Genomic DNA, 17093 nt, shown 5'->3' with positions numbered 1-17093 from the left:
ACTCATTGCCTTTGTGTGATTTTTTTTATATACATGTATGTGAACTAAAATGGATGGCGTTATTTTTTAACAATCAAGAGAAAATAACTCTTGAACAGCAAAAGCAAATTCCATCAAAATCAAACTGAGCTTCATTTTACAGTAATAACATTTTTGCATTACAGAAAGCTGCATAAAGACATTCTCTTTGTATCACCTGGAAAGTTGAAAAAAACTTTGTTATCATGAATTAAAGGGCAAATAACTCTAGAATGACAGCAGCAATTTGCATCAAAATGATGAAACATAAAATTTTATGTAATTTTCTATGTCAAAGGGCCACAAGTTCCATATAAACCATTTTACGCAATGATATTTAAATTTAATTTGTAACTTGTCAAGATAAGACTAGCTAACAAATATGAAATCAATTGGATGAGGCATTACAAAGGAAAGTCTGGAAAACATAAACTTTAATGAAATTTTCTATATCCAAGGGACACAACTTCTGTAAAAATCATTCAACCGTAACATCATTCGAACTTAACTCGTCATGATAAGACTATATACCAAATATGAAATCAACTGGATAAGGCATTACAAAAAAAAAACCAAGTGTGAGTGATGGACTGACAGACTGACGGACAGACGGAGTGCAAATCTAAGTTCCCTTAGGCGTTTGCCAAAAGGGGACAAAAAAACATTTCTCTTTCATCAGTTAGTGAAAGAGTAATCAAGGGAACCAAGGTTACAGCGGTAATCAAAAGAATGTAATCCAGGGACAAAGACCAGACATGGAAAACAGACATACACAACAAAGAACACAAAGTAACTAAATTCATACATACAAAGTAACAAAAGCAAATGAGCAAATCGTAATCCACTTAAAACTGAGAGCATGGACCAGGTGCACCGGTAGGGTAAGCGTCCTCTGCTTTTCTAGAAACATCCGCAGTGATGAAAATAAAGTGATGAAATAAGTGTAGTTCAGAAATATAAAAGGGGGCATCCCCATAGGATCCACCTAATTTTCTGATTACTACAGTACAGGTCCGGGTGTTAAAGGAATAGGCCTGCAGCAGCGCTAAGCTTGTCGTAAAAGGCGACTAAATAGTGCTCAGAACCCTAGTCTGGGGCTAGGGCGCTCTGCCCACAGAGCAACTGGGATGTGTTCCCCAGGTGGTGGAATGGGGTATCCCTGGCGTGTTACATGCAGGGGTTGTCAGGCTATAATACGGAAAACCTGACCGCAAACCATAGTGGTGCACCGTGTTGGGAAAATGCCATGTTCTTTGCACGTTACAGAACCCTAATGTGGTATTCTCCCGGAGTAGGTACCATAGGGCTCCGCCACATTAGGCTAAATTGCCCGACCCTACCCACCTCTCCCTATTTCCAGTGGCAATCAAAATTTGTCGACCCCATTGTCCTTGTGTCCCATCCCTTTTTCATTTCATCATCATTTCATGTTCATTTTATCATCCATTTCATGTTCATTGTCTGAATATAGCTGAAATATTGCTGCTTGGACGTTAAACCCCAACAAACAAACAAACAAACTGATTACTACAACAAAAAATGGGAGGTAAAAGCAATAATGTAAAGCCAATTAAGATTTATTTTTAGAATAAAAACATAGATAGATCTGATCATGCTGAAACTTTCACCAAGGCCGGATTTTCAAAAAACCTTACAGTTTTAAACATATGTGTGAAAGATGTCTGCCATTTTAAGAAATGATGGCCATATTTTTCGTGGGATCATACATCTCCATATAGTTCTATGCAGAATTCCGTCAGGAACATCCATACCAAGTTTGGTTCTAATTGGTAAAGTTGTGTCAGGAGATTATTTCAATTTAATAACATCAAAATAGCGAAAAAAAACGTTAAAAAAGGCTCCAACATGGCTTAACAGATTTACATGAAAATTTTACAAGATAGATCTCATCATAGTAAAAGTGTTAAGCCTGATGAGATCTGTGTCAAAATTTTGATAAACCTAATGATTTTGGAGATATAATCCTTTGGGCTAAGTGAACTAAAAGCGTATTTGATCTGTTTCTTAATAAAATAATATACATACCTTCTGATGATTTGACTTTACACAAACTGGAGCTATCTTTTGTGATCTTTCCCCAAGGACAGACATCCACTGATTACCCCCGCCAAAGATAGATATGCCAAAGGCCTCACAAGAAATCCCCCCAGATTTCTTGCAAGAAGTCTCCCTCTCATTCAGGGTTAAGTGCATGTGAATTAGTAAGGGGTTAAATGTGAGTTACATTAGTTTTATGAGTATTTTTTAGTACTTGTTAGGTTGTTAGGGTTGAATGATATTATGGAAGACAAATTTGAATGGATTTTGAATATTTACTTCCCTCCCAAAAAATCCCCAAAAAGAAAAAATTAGATCAAGAACCAGTTTCCGAATGTCCTGGGCTTCAGCTGGAAGTTTTGCTGTTCTGAGTAAAGCTGTTCTGAAATTACAAAAAGTTTATCATTGAGATAAGCCAATAAGAACAGATATATGAAGTTTCTTATGTATACAATGTATGTAATTTCAGAAGTCAATCTTAGAAATTTTCAAAAGATCACATAGCAACATGTCCCTAGTGTTGATGTCACCCAAATTCCATAACTCTTGCAAAATTTGTTAAAATTCTATTGGTCCAAATATGTCTCAGTGGATTAAATAATGTTACACTGAATTTTCATCAACATCATTCAACTGAGGAGACCATGCTTACTATATAAACCAAATATTATTGAAATCAAAGATATTATAAAAATTAGCTGGGAAGTGGCAGACTTTCAAGACTATTATCTGAATATAATAGCATTAAAACCTATGATTTTTCAACACTGTATACTTCTATTCCCCATACTCAGTTAAAATCCTGACTTAAAAACATTATACATCGTTGTTTTTTCCAAAAACGATGGTACACCTAGATACAAATACATAGTTCTTGGTAGAGATTTCTCGTACTTTGTAAGAAATAATTCCGAATCATCTTCCAAATATACAGAGGAAGATGTTTACAAAATGCTGGAATTTTTAATCAACAACATATTTGTCCAGTGTGGTGGACGTGTTTTTCAACAAACGGTCAGCATTCCAATGGGAACAAAATGTGCTCCTTTACTGACTCTGATCCGAAATATGTTTAGCATGATTGAAGTCATCACTACAGAAGTTTTATAGTCATCTTCATGAACTCACGGATTGTTATGGTGTATCCATCTGCACCATGAAAACTGATTTATTCAACGGGTCAAAGTTTTCCTTTCCTCGTTTGTCTACCCCGGACTTCACTTTTTATGAGCAACTTGGTGGGAGTTTCTATAAAAACAAAGGACATTTACCCTACCAGTGCACCTGGTCCATGCTCCCAGTTTTTAGTGGTCTGAGTTGCTCATTTGGCTTTGTTACTTTGTAAGTATGATTTTAGTAACTGGTGAATTTGGTCACAAAATAGCAGCAATTTTAAAAATAGCCACCTAAAAAACATTTCAATGTTGCCAGTCTACTCAGAATATCGAGATTATTTTATTAATGGCGCTCATCTTCAATATTCTTCTATGGTGGAGGAAATAATAACAAAATAGCAAAAATAGTATTTTGACCCCAATGTTCTATTTTTAGTAATGATGGATATGTTTTTTGACTGAAGAAAATGTTTTGTGTAGGATACCCTAAAAAACAATTACGCCAAATTTTGTACAATTCATTATTTTTTTTAATTATTTGCAGAAAATTTTTTTTATCCTTATGTTCTATTTTTAGTAACGGGGGCATGCTTTTCCCTGTGTCGAAACAGAATACCCTTAGAAACATTCAAATAAAGTTTCATCTGATTCTGAATAGTAGTTTCAAATAACAAGAGGATCCCAGGAGCCTTAATTGCTCAACTGGTTGAATTTTGTCTTTCAAGGGCAGTAAATTTAAGAAGAATTTCTATCATAGTTTTCAAGATGATAGCTGAAAACTGTAAAAAAAAAAAAAACCTGCCATTTTTCTCTTTTCAAGGTTAATAACTCTAACAAAGAATCATCAGACAAATTTTATCCTTGAAGACTTTTTTAGTCCTAATAATATGAATCATTTCAGATATTAGAAGAATTTGGCTAAACCTAACGGTTTTGGAGATATATCAAAAAAACTATTGTCTGACCCCTGTTCTATTTTTTGTAACGGCAGCCATGTTTTTCAACAGATCAAAAATCCCCACGTCAGTTCTATACCCTAGGGAACATTCAACCAAGTTTAGTTCCAATTGGTCAAGTAGTGTCAGAGGAGAAGATTTTTGAAAGAAATAACAAAAAATAGCAAAAAAAGTTTATAAAGGGCAATAACTACACATGGCTTATCGGATTAGAGTGAAAATTTGACCACAGATAGATCTAATAATGCTGAACACTTCAACCCAAGCAAAATTTAGCTAAACCTAACAATTTTGGAGATATATGCGAAAAAACTACTGTCTGACTGTTCTATTTTTAGTAATGGCGGCCATGTTTTTCAACAAATCAAAAATCCCCACATCAGTTCTATGCAGGATACCCCAAGGAACATTCATACCAAGTTTGGTTCAAATTGGTCAAGTAGTGTCAGAGGATAAAAGTTTTGAAAAATTGTTAATAACGACGGAGACGGACGCCAAGTGATGGCAATAGCTCACTTGGTCTTCGGCCAGGTGAGCTAAAAATGTCGAAAAAAGGGCAATAACTCACACATCAGTAGACATATTTTCATGAGAATAACCACTCAGATAGCTCTCATCATGCTGAATACTTTTATCCTGTCAGAATTTGGCTTAACATAACGGTTTCGAAGATATATGCGAAAACCTGCTGTCTGACCCATATCTTCTATTTTATTTATAGCAGCCATGTTTTTCACCCGAGTCTAAATCAAAGCAAAAACTTTGTGCAGGATACCCTACGGAACAATTGTTTTAAGTGTCATCCAAATACATTCAGTTGTTTCAGATGATAAGACGTTTGAGAAATTGTTAACGATGACAACGACGGTGGACGCCAAGTGAAGGCAATAGATCACATGGCCTACTAATTTATCACTTACCTGACCAATAAGGAAGGACCGCATCACCTCTGTAATCACTGCTGGGTACCTATAGCAGTGAGGCTACTGCCTGTATATATACTGTATACAAGCCCTTCACAAAACTGTAAGATGCAAAAAAACAAAAAGCTTTAATATTTCAGTGTCTTTGAATAAAAAAAAACTCAGGAAACTTTAAGCAGACAAAATGTGAAAGGTGGGTAGTGGCCTTAAATGACATATTACAATTGAATTAAGATTAAATGTGAAATTACTGAGCACATACTGTATTTTCCGGACTATAAGTCGATATTTTTTTTCAGTAAAGTGTCAGCCATGACTTGTCGTCCACTTATAAGGATTTTTCAAGAAAAAATGTTCATTTACAATGCATTTCATTAGATTTGTTCAGTTCACTTTTGATTGCTTTAATTCAAAATTTTGAGTAAACTGCAATCAACGAAAGCTATCACTCAAACTGTCAAACCGGCAATCGAACTTTAAGATTATTGATCAGTGCTGCTTTCCATTTTGAATGAATACCATGATAAATAATAAAAACTTTGAAACCGTAAAAATATATAAAATATAAACAAACACTAGATGATATGTTTTTTAACTGGAAAGACATTATTGAGTGTTCAAGAGTTATCTGTCCTTTGATATGCAAATTTATACCCATTTACGGTATGTCGTAACACATAAGTAACATCGCTAGAATATATGCTGTTAAAAACAAACCGCTCAACTCGGATCACAGCTATCACCTCCAATATACATGTACATGTCTGACCCTTGATTTATCTGCTGAATTCGACTTTTTTTCGTTGATTTTGGTCAAAATGAGGCAATTCGACTTGTACTCCACATTGACTTATAGTCCAGAAAATACGGTATATTATTAAAACAAGTACTGTACCTTCCATAAACTGGGAAATACTTCCAAATACATTTTCCAAAATGATACATGTATGTACTGTTTAGTGTTGACCTTCACATTAACAGCCTTTAGTTCTAAACCTGTAAAAAAATACATACAATTGTCCTTACACAAACATCATTTTTCATAAAAACAAATAAATCTAGCCAACAATAACATTTTATCAAATAATACATTCATTGCTAGAAAATTCTTATGGGCAGGTCTTGGAGGGGGGCCCATTTGCCCATTTATACCCAAATTTTGCAGTATTATAAATATAAAAAAAAATTCCACTTCCTCGATTTTAATCAACTTTTATCATGATAAACACCATAAAAAAAGGAAAATAGGAAAAGTAGAAACCTTCTACTAGGTTGAACTGTTCTTCAAACAATAACTTCTGTTTACTGTTTCTTGACCTTCAGTAAACATCCATTGGTTCTGGTGACCTGTAAAATATACACAAAACCTAAATAAAGTACACACTTTTATATCAATTAAGCTTAGGATTATAAGTAAAACTGATTCTTACATTACAATTACAATTGTTAGCAATGTACTGGATTGAATTCTTTGTATCAATTTCTGTCAAAACTGCTGTCTATGGCTTTCTAAAAAGGGATCATAGTTTTTGTTTTAACGATTAGTTCTTGTCCAACTTCCTTATTTTAAATCTGACTAGGAAGGATTCATGAAAATAAAATACTCTCTACTTGATACTTGTTGTGAACAGACTGGGAGACACCAATTTCCTCGTTAAGTTTGTATAAATTTAAGATTACTTACGTCTTGACCAATGTAAAGAATCTGTAATCGTGTTGCTCCTGCTTTGTGATGTATTGACCAGTATCCTCTGGGGGCCATGTTGAGAGGTTATTTCATATTGAGCAGGGTACCTTGGTATGTAGTCAAGACTTACTACATACAAAAGGGCAGTATCACTGAAATCTGTGGACCATAATTTCAGTGAAGATAGCCAATCATTTGAGGCATTGTTTCCGCAGAAATCCTTCCTTGCTTTACTCTGGTAACACGATTTCCCCCCTCAAGCACAACATGAAAGATATAGCCTGCAGCAAAGGTAAGTGAAGTGTAAGTGCATACTTTTGTATTAATTACTTTCATTGAATGATCACTCAGAAGTGATATAGAATGCTTATTGATTTTTAATTTGAATACATGTCTGTCAAGCTAAATTATACTTTAATCTTTAAAAAAAATTAAAAAGCAGAGGACGGTTACCCTACCGGTGCACCTGGTCCATGCTCCCAGTTTTTAGTGGAGTCCAAGTTGCTCATTTGCTTTTGTTGCTTTGTATGTATGGTTTTGGTTACTTTATGTTCTTTGTTGTGTATGTCTGTTTTCCATGTCTGGTCTTTTGTCCCTGGATTACATTCTTCCGATTACCACTATAATATTGGTTCCCTTGATTACTCTTATATCTAATAATTATTTTATCATTGGCGGCATAACCGTAAGATTAAGAACAATATCACATACAATAAATACTCACATTAAACCGTATTTTGGTGTGTATTGTGCACACTTTTTTTTACCAGGAAACTAACTTCAGAACACAGGGTGTGTATAATACACCCATACATCGTTTCAACACATTTTTACAGACCTTAGATCAGTCCAAAATTAACGACCTCGAGGGAGTCAACATTGAATCAGAGACCACTTATGAGCTGCTAAAGCATATTTATGGATTTTTCATGAGTTTTTCGTTGACTTGTTATCTTTGTAAGCATTGATTGTCAATAAAATCTTCTTGAACAAAATCTGGTTTTGATTTATTTCCTCCCAAAAGAACATGGCAGATTATGTTTACAACCGCCATACTTTCATTTTTGTGTATCGATTAACAATATAATATGTATATAATTATGTCTTTACGATGTATACGACTATTCCCGACTTGTGGACCAACATTTTGTCAACATTTATCTCCCTTTGGAGCGGGTGTCTATTTGGAACATGCAAGGTTTTCCATCCGATATCAACGATACTTTAGAAAATCTCGAAAGTCAAAAGGGAATTTCTCATTCTACTGACCCTGCCATAAATTTTCTTTACCCGGGATACAAATGAAAATCATCCTTATGTAACCTACCAACAAAATGAAACACCCTATAAATTTTAGAAACACTGTTGTGTTTGTCTGCTGGGGATTCCATTTTCATTTGAGTTACCTCTTTTTTCTGCACCCGAATCCGAACATCAATTAGAGAGACTGTGAAATTATACCTGCTCTTACAGGAGGTAATTCTGCAAAAACAGGATAAAATATGCCTGCATCCCCAGCTCCATAATAGGGAATACAACTTGTTAACGATTTGAAATAAGCTATTAAAATAAACACAAGTTTAAACAATTTAATTACTAAATAACAAAATCTTCGGCACATTGCTCATAGAGCCCTAAAATATTTCCATTGGACAAAGTAGTCGGTTAAAAAAATATATTGTTATTTACGCATAACTCTACTTCATAGTTACTGGATATTCTACTTTTTGAAAATATTGACTTCCTTTTTTCATTGAACTAATATCAAAATCCTTATCCAGTGTAAATACTATAATTTTTTAACACAAACCCTTTATGTATCCCCGACACACGTCAGAGAAAATTCTGCATCTCATTATCACGCTTGGCCGAGCTATCAACACACATGCCCTATTTGATGACCGTCTGCATTGTTCACTCAGACCCCTTAATTGATTGTAGTAAAAACAGTCCTTTTTCTAGAATTAGCAATTTTCAGAAATTGATTACTTTCAATAGAAACCTTTCAAAGGTAATCAAAATGTATGTCCAAGACAATTTCAGCTATTGTCTACGTTACATATTTCTTACTCGAACAGTAAATGAATACAAATAAACACCGACAAAACAGATAAATACAAAAGTAACAAAAACAATATTCTTTAATGAAATAAATACACAAAACAGACGAAATGGTCCCTTCTATTTAAAAATAAAATAAAGCCAGTAATGTTCGTGGTTCTATACATACATCGGTAAAAAAGTTCTTTACATCAACTTTTAAAGGAAAACAACCCTGCGCATTATACACACCAAAATACCGTAAAACACATCTAAGACTAATGTTACCTGATCCAATGTTGTGACATGCTGTATATCTTCATCTGTGACTTCATCTGTTTCTTCTGGCTGTATCATAAAACTTTGGTGTTATGCTCAGGAAAACAAAAACATTTTTACAAAGTACAAGTTCTAAGTGTATAATTCTATCTACAAATCATGCAGGGAACCAATCAAGTAGTCCTGCTGGAGCTTTCAGTCCCTTTATAAGACCAAATAAAGGCGGCTAATGAAAGAAACACTACAAAGTACCAGAAACTTGTAGATAGTTGCATGCAGCAGGATGGAGTCCATGGTGACTTGAAATAGAAGTGGTATAAAGAGGCTTTGCAGGGCAGTCATTGTGGACCTTGATATTGGTAGGGACTGATTATAGAAATGTGCAGAGAGACATCCCAATAGACTTGGAGGAAGAAAGAAAATGTGTGGGAAAGTGCAGTGTACTAATGAACAGTTATAGTAAAGAGAAAATATGTGAGAAAGTGCAGTGTAATTGTGAAAAGTTATGGTAAAATGAAAATAGAAAAAAACACTCAGTAACTTAAGAATATAATAGCAATTACACCAGGAGAATCAGAATCATGTAGGCCATCCAGTTCCAGGTTCAGACTAGTCACCTGAGCAGGCGCACCTTTGGATGTTGTGGAATAACAGCCAAGGAAGAAGGGCGCCATCTGGTGATGGAATTGGATTAGCATCCATAAGATGTTATAAAGGTAGAGGAAGACAATAAATGATTCACGTTTACCAGTGTAACACAATATTTTTACAGAACTCCATAGATCGCAGGGTTTTTTTCCTGGATTTTGAATGCTTTAGTCACTTTAGCTTTAGAAAATGAGGCCCATTTTAATGGTATATTTTTAAAGTAGTACTTGCATCTGACATAAGATATTTCAGTATCATCTGTTATTTACAGCACTGTGTAAAGACATTAAATAAAACTTAAATATACATTACATATGAGTAAAGCACATTATTTTTTTTACTATCATGTAAGCATGTTTTCCAGACAATCCAAATAGCAAATATACCGGAGATTAAAAAAAAAAACTCCCCACCCTTTAAGAATCATCAAAAATAAAAATCCTTTTAGAACACTCTTACACTTAATCGGGGACTATATATGTGACGAGACTATTCACTACACTGCTCCATCGGATCAAATTGATACAGATCAAATTAATATAGCCTAGCTGGCCGAGTGGTCTAGGGCGCTGGACTTTGTGCAGGCAATGTTGCCATAGATGTCACAGCGGTATATATATAGCAAGATTTCAACTGTGCTTTTGGGATCCAGAGTGAGTTATATGACAATTTCACAGTTATATTCAGTATTGGTCTCTGAGGAGTTTATTGATATTGCCAAAATGTAAATACAAAATGGAGTAACACCTGAGTACTCGTCATTATTGTCATTCTGAAGTCTTTCGTCAATGACAGTAATGACGAGTGCTAGAAAAATCACTGAATCTTTTAAACCACGTTTTCAGCAGTTTAAGTAGTACATGTATTAAATTTAGCAGAAATATAAAAAAATTAAGACCAGTCACAAATTACCTGCATATCTATACATGGATATTTATATGTATTAAAAAGAATTATTTTTAAGTGTTGTTTAGTCAAACTTATCTTCAATACTTAAAGCTATATATCTAATAGACGACAAATCACAAATTTGGGACTTTTCCCCTATAATTTCAACCCAAAATAAATAGAAGAAATTGAGGCACAACATGCAAGCAAATGTCAGACATCATTGACGAACAACAGGATTTGCAGCCAGATGACTAGTATTGTAAGGAAAATCTTATCGCTACTTCCGAAGAATGTTCATGTTGCTGGTAAAAAAAACTTATAGAACATTTCGTGCAAATGTAAGCTTGACAAGTCATCACGTTTTGGTGATTAGATAAATATGATCGTAGAAATATAAATGGAATATTCTTTGTTTATATATTATTTGCAGTACTTGTATAAGTACCAAACCAACTTAAAGACGTCACGAGCCAATCGGAATCTATTGGAAAAAAATAAATAAACTCTGGCTATGGTCTTCCTGCAAATAGGAGAGTTCTAGAAGATGGCTATCCACTTATATTTCAAGGATTTAGAACTTTGCATAGCCTTGAGCATTTTATGAAAGCGCATTTTGTATTTAAGGTTATTTATTTTTGTTTACATGGGTATGATTTATCATAAGAGTCTAATTTAATGCAAAGGTGGTCTTTCCCTTTAAGTTTTGAGAACTTTAGGTTTGTGTGAAATGATCCGTAAAAATCAGCTTTTAAAAGGTTTCTGAGCATTCCAACCAAATCGGAGCATCTTAAATTTTTGGCAGAAAAAATCAGTTACCATGGCAACTGGCAACATATCTTTCCATTGTTTTGCATAAATTGTTCAGCATGCAAAACACTACCTTTGTACCAAATTTCTGGTTCCTAACCAAATATTTTTTCAAAATAATGCAATGTCCTATATTTCATACATGTGAACCTACCTTTGTTAGGAAAATCTACCGCACCATAAACTAAGTGCCCAAATTGTCAAATTCATGTTTTTCCTAATTATTGCACTTGATCCTAATAATTGTTTTGTAATTCGAGATTATCCCCGTACTAGTGAATTTCTATGATTTGGTTTGTCTAGGTTCACTTACAAATTCACAAATTCAATACATAAGTACATATACTTTTAAAGTTTGTAATAAATCAACAGACCATGACTACAGGGGCATATACATGAAAATGATATGGAATTTTGATTTTTTTGGTGATGCTAATGCAACTTAACAAAATACCATTGACCTGGCATGAGGAGTTAACTGACCTAATCAAAAAACTTAACAGTAAAATTTTAGCATGAAATTTCAAAGTCAATGAAACATCAAAAAGATATGCAACTGTAATGTAGTGATAATGCAACTGCATACCAAATACAATTGATCTAGCAAAAGTTATACAGTGATTCATGTTTAACTGACTTAAAATGTATGAGAAATCTTACCCTAAAATTTTTACAAAGACTCTGACTGGGGCATAAAAATTGATTACAAGAGACAGATTGTGATGTAATGACACTGACACTAAAAAACCATACTTTAGTCCATAAGTGATAAAAAAATTCCTAATTTAGAAAATCAATAGACAAATAATGGTACCTGTATGTATATATTCTACCTAAAGAATTTTGTGAAATTCTGAATTAATTAATTTGAGATAAATACTGTAATCGTATTGGTTAAAATAATTTTGTTATATCTCAATGGATAAAAAAATATTGACACGCCCCTATCCAGTTAAATTCAGAGCTACTTTTCTCATGTTTAAAGATAAAAAAATGTTTTAAAATTAATTTATAAGAATTGGCTATGAAAAAAATTTTGTCTATTGAAAAATAACAAATTTTCCATGTACATATTGTTTATTGCACGAAAATTTACGTTATTTTTCAATAGACAAATTTTTTATCATAGGCAATTCTCAAATAGCTCTGAGTTATCCAGCAACATTGTCCATTTCGTATAACCTAACTAAAAATTTCTGACATTTCTAGATACTTCATGGAGCGAAATGAAAATAAATAGTATTACCCTGATATGGTTGAAAATAAATTTTCTGACCCTCCTCAGAATCAGATCATCATCCCAAAGTTTGCACAGATCCAGTCTGTCAGGTATGACAAGAAGCATCATTATTGTTTGTTGTGTGATATAAAAATTGTAATTAAGTTTCACTTACTGGCACAAATCCACCTAAGTGCAGTTCCCCCCGTCTTCTCAATGTGGTTCAGCTATAAATTAAAAGAAGAAAATGGATACATGTGTCATAAAAAGCCAGGAAATCTGATGCTACAATATACCAGATAAAAACATTATTTGTACACATACAATGTATGTACTTGGCTTAACATGTACTTAATTACAAATCTAATGTCTTATGTTATACCAAACACCCTGGCTATTCTTCATGAAAGGATAGAATTATCTTCCTTGTATCTTATTACTTTCAATATCTTCATACATGACCTCTTTTAAGCAAAATTAAGATTTAGGAGGGCCTAAACATGCTTTAAAAACCTGCTAATCCCATGTCTTTCTTAGGAAAACATTGTCACAGTTATTACAATCTTGATTCTATCATCCCCATCTGCATACATGTATTTATATTGCCTAGCAGCTTGATATTGATGTAATGATAAAAAAAATATTTCAGAGGTTTATTACCAAAATGAATAGATGGACAAATCTATATGGTAATTTCTTATACCCCTAACTTAGAAGGGTATTAAAAATAATATATGTAGTTCATAAACTGTTACTGAACATATTCATATATAATAACTGAACAAAACAAGCTTAGCAGCATTGTTACTAACCTTGACCTGCTGGTATCCACACCAGTGTTTCCACAGTGTCAGAACCACTGTGTAAGAATTGCATCAACCTATCATAAAAAATAGAACTTCATTACCTTTTGAGAACAGCAGACATGTGATCCTTTAGAAAACAAAAATAAAACAAGTGTGCATGTATACATGTATATTAAACAGCTGATAGAGAATATGAATTGATTTGTATTTATGTATCAATAAATATCAACAAACCTTTTTATGAAAGGGTCTACTCTTTCAGCAATTAAGATGATTTGCTGTCTTTGGAACCGTGGGATGCAATTCTGTAGCTGTCTTTCCCCAGGAATCAGACTGAATCTTCTCCCGCCAAAGACCTCACAAGAAATCCCCCCAGATTATCTTGTAAGTAGGCTCACCACCCCATTCAAGGTTAGTGGTTTTAGTAGTATTATTTGAATGAGAATGGACGAGTGTTTTGAAATGAAGAATTCAGTCAGAGGGTCCTGTAACCTATGGGAACTTGGCTTCTGAAGCTTGCTGTTCTGAGTACAGCTGCCATTTTCTGAAATAAATAAATCATCTTGTAATTTTGGAAAACCATTCAATTACATGATTGTTGGGTTTCAAAGCCCGAGCAGCAATATTTCAGCCATATTCAGGTGATCATTCAACAACATGTATTAATTATAAATGAAATGATGCAAATTCAAATGTTGCCCTAAATATATATACATTTTTGAAAAATAAAAATTGAGCACATTTTAAAATAGACTTAGCATTTTATCATTTGTATTGAAGCCTCATTTACTCACAAGTTCAGTTTAACTTCGGTACAATCAGGGGTTGAAGTACAAATTTTACGCAATCTATCATACACTACATTGTATAATAGTACCTTCGTCATTAAGATCATTGCATCAGGCGAGTTATTCTTTTAATTTTCAAAAATTCTCTGGTACATTTTATATTTTAAGGTCAAAAATTCTAATAGGGAGACAAACAACCTCAACTCAATGAATATCTTACTTAGTATAATCATATGGATATTTTTTTCAATTATAAGTTTTTTTCTAAAACTACAAGATTTTAAATTATACACATTAGAAGTAGCTTAAAAGTGCTAATTGCTACATTTAGCCTTTTCACAGCCAATAACTCAAATTTGGAGTTGCCACACAAGTTGGACTCAATAATGAATACAAATGTATTTCAAGGGCTTAAGCTGAAAAAGCATTTGTCACATTTTATTTTCCAGAATCTTATACATTTATTGATAAAAGTTGCTTCATCAGCATACTAATGACACAGTTTAAGTACATACCCTGATGCATTTGGTGACAATCCACTGAGTAGTTAGAAATGAAAATAATTTCAAGTAAGGTTAACTACAACAGATGATGACAATACATGTACATTTAGCTCAGGTGGACTGTAAGCTGAAAAATGCAACAGTGAATACTTTACCTGACGTATAAGCTTCTTTGACCATAAGATAATGGCTGACCTACAGGAGGGTAGGCTGACCCTTTCAATTGTACATGATGTGGACTGCAGGGGCTTCCACCTCACACACCTCAGAATGTACCTTTAAAACAAAAAAAAACTTTTTCAATTTATGTGTAAAAATCAGTATGATGAATGCACTGCTGTGTGAAGTGAGCTCCACAGACTGAAAACATACGTTTGTGAACATGTACATCTGACAGGATAATTTGTGGAACCAACAAAAATAGAATAAAATACACACATGTAGCCATCCACGCATACATGTACCGGTACATGTAGTAGTATTTGTTCATGTTTACTCCTAATGTACATGTATGTTTTTGTAATGTACTATGCCATGACAATTTAATGAAAATGTGTGTCAGCAAATAAAATATTCAATATTAAATACAATAATGTCATGCTTATTTTCTATGACATACCACAAATCTATGGCAAGTTCACAATTATATGTGCATGTGTGTATGTGGTGGGAGCTATGCTCGAAAAGTCTTGATAATAAACAATTTGTATCATATTATAAATTGAAAAGAAAACTGGAGTGCCCCCTTTTGGGCATTTTCAGATTATATATCATACAAGGATTTTCAGTCTACTGTAAAAATCCTTGGTACATACATGTACATGTATAAATGTGTACATTTACATAAAGTAGGGTCTACTAAAATTTCTTCAAGTACATATGTAGTTAGGGAATTTATATTAATACACACTCCCTGATGAAGTCAAGATTAGAAATTTCATATCACCAAATACCCAGTAAAAATTTGTTTTATTACGCTATTGAGCCATGAAATAAATATGATCTTACTTTATGCTAGTGACAAAAAAAAATAAATTAACCACTTGGAAGGAGTGATTTAAATTTCTGTGAGAGATAGCTCACCAATTAATATTTTCAAAGTTATCTACATACATGTATTTCATGGGAAAAACCGGCTCTCCTGTCGTCCTGAAGCAAATTTCTTTTTGTTTTTAATGATTAAAAAATAAATGTTACAGTTTCCAAACTTTCAACTTTACATTATACATTAACCTGTATTTTGAGTGCCATAGCCAGGCCAAAGCAATGTGGAAGCCTTTCATAGCACAGAAAAGGGGGAATGACTTCTCGAAATTGAAATTTTAACTTACTAAATAACCAATACTCACAGTGACATCGCCTTAAAACAAATCATTTATAAATATAAACAAACAAGTGACAGATAAAATCACTTACCTTTGAAGCCAAGTGACAGCGCTCCAAATTTCTTTTTTGTACAACATGTTTCCTACTCCTTAAATTAGTACTGCCTTGTACGATAGCAGATGGTCAACTGACATAATAGCGGGAAATCTGTAGATAGAAATTACAGGAGCCAATAGAATTGCAACAGTGCTAGTGCGGTCCAATAAGAATTAAGATTATTTGAAATAAGGCCCGACATATACCGAAAATGACCGAATTAAGACGATAGGTTCAGTTGTGTTCCTACGGAAACTGATACGAATTCGTGGCCTGGAGATAAATTAAACATTGCCCGAAATCAAGTCATAAAAAATCCAACTCAACATAACCCCCAACAGGCAAAAATGACCTGCAGATAGTAGCCTGACGGTCGTATTGCTTTTCCGAAAATTTTGGGAGAGTCAGTTTTTTTGGCTTTTCCGAAAATTTTGGGTTTTTTTTACTTTTCCGATTTTTGTTTTGTTTTTTTTTGTTTTGTTTTTGTTTTTGTTTTTTTTTTTTGTGAAAATTATTTGCAGGTGAGATACATGTATTGGCAATACGAATGTTTATAGAAATTCCATTTATCTTTTCATCAAGATGTTACGAAATGGTTGAATATTACATATACTATAACACATTACCAATGGCAGCATTTATTAGTACATACAAAGTAAACAACTATATCATTAACCACAAAAAATAGACGGGATATTTTGACATTCGAATCTAATTACTGATTAATTACGTTTCCTCACCGTCACCGTAACATTATTAGTTTATTTATCTGGTCGCCAATTTGAACAGTCTACAAGTAGAAATACGTACTCCAAAAATCATGTTTAAATTGTGAAAAAAAGACACGTTGATTTAATAAAATAACTTTGAATCATAACAAGTTATATACCATACATCATTGTTTTTGTTTATTTAAATGCAAATAAATAGCTA

At 33.4% G+C, this 17093-nt stretch overlaps 1 long non-coding RNA gene across 1 annotated transcript; it reads right to left on the bottom strand.

Annotated features, from left to right (window-relative positions):
- Positions 1 to 8262: 8262 nt before the first annotated feature.
- LOC148610693 (uncharacterized) lies at positions 8263 to 16250 on the bottom strand. The gene is made up of 7 exons (XR_015924741.1): positions 16155 to 16250; positions 14894 to 15014; positions 13682 to 13991; positions 13454 to 13521; positions 12817 to 12868; positions 9086 to 9145; positions 8263 to 8715 (listed from the first exon to the last, which is right to left on the bottom strand). It is a non-coding gene; the product is annotated as an uncharacterized LOC148610693 (long non-coding RNA).
- Positions 16251 to 17093: the final 843 nt, after the last annotated feature.

The sequence above is a fragment of the Perna viridis genome, chromosome 8 (assembly GCF_037379345.1).
Source record: "Perna viridis isolate PV_CMFRI_1.1 ecotype Kerala chromosome 8, ASM3737934v1, whole genome shotgun sequence".
NCBI lineage: Eukaryota > Metazoa > Mollusca > Bivalvia > Mytilida > Mytilidae > Perna > Perna viridis.
This window is presented reverse-complemented; position numbering and strand designations above follow the sequence as displayed.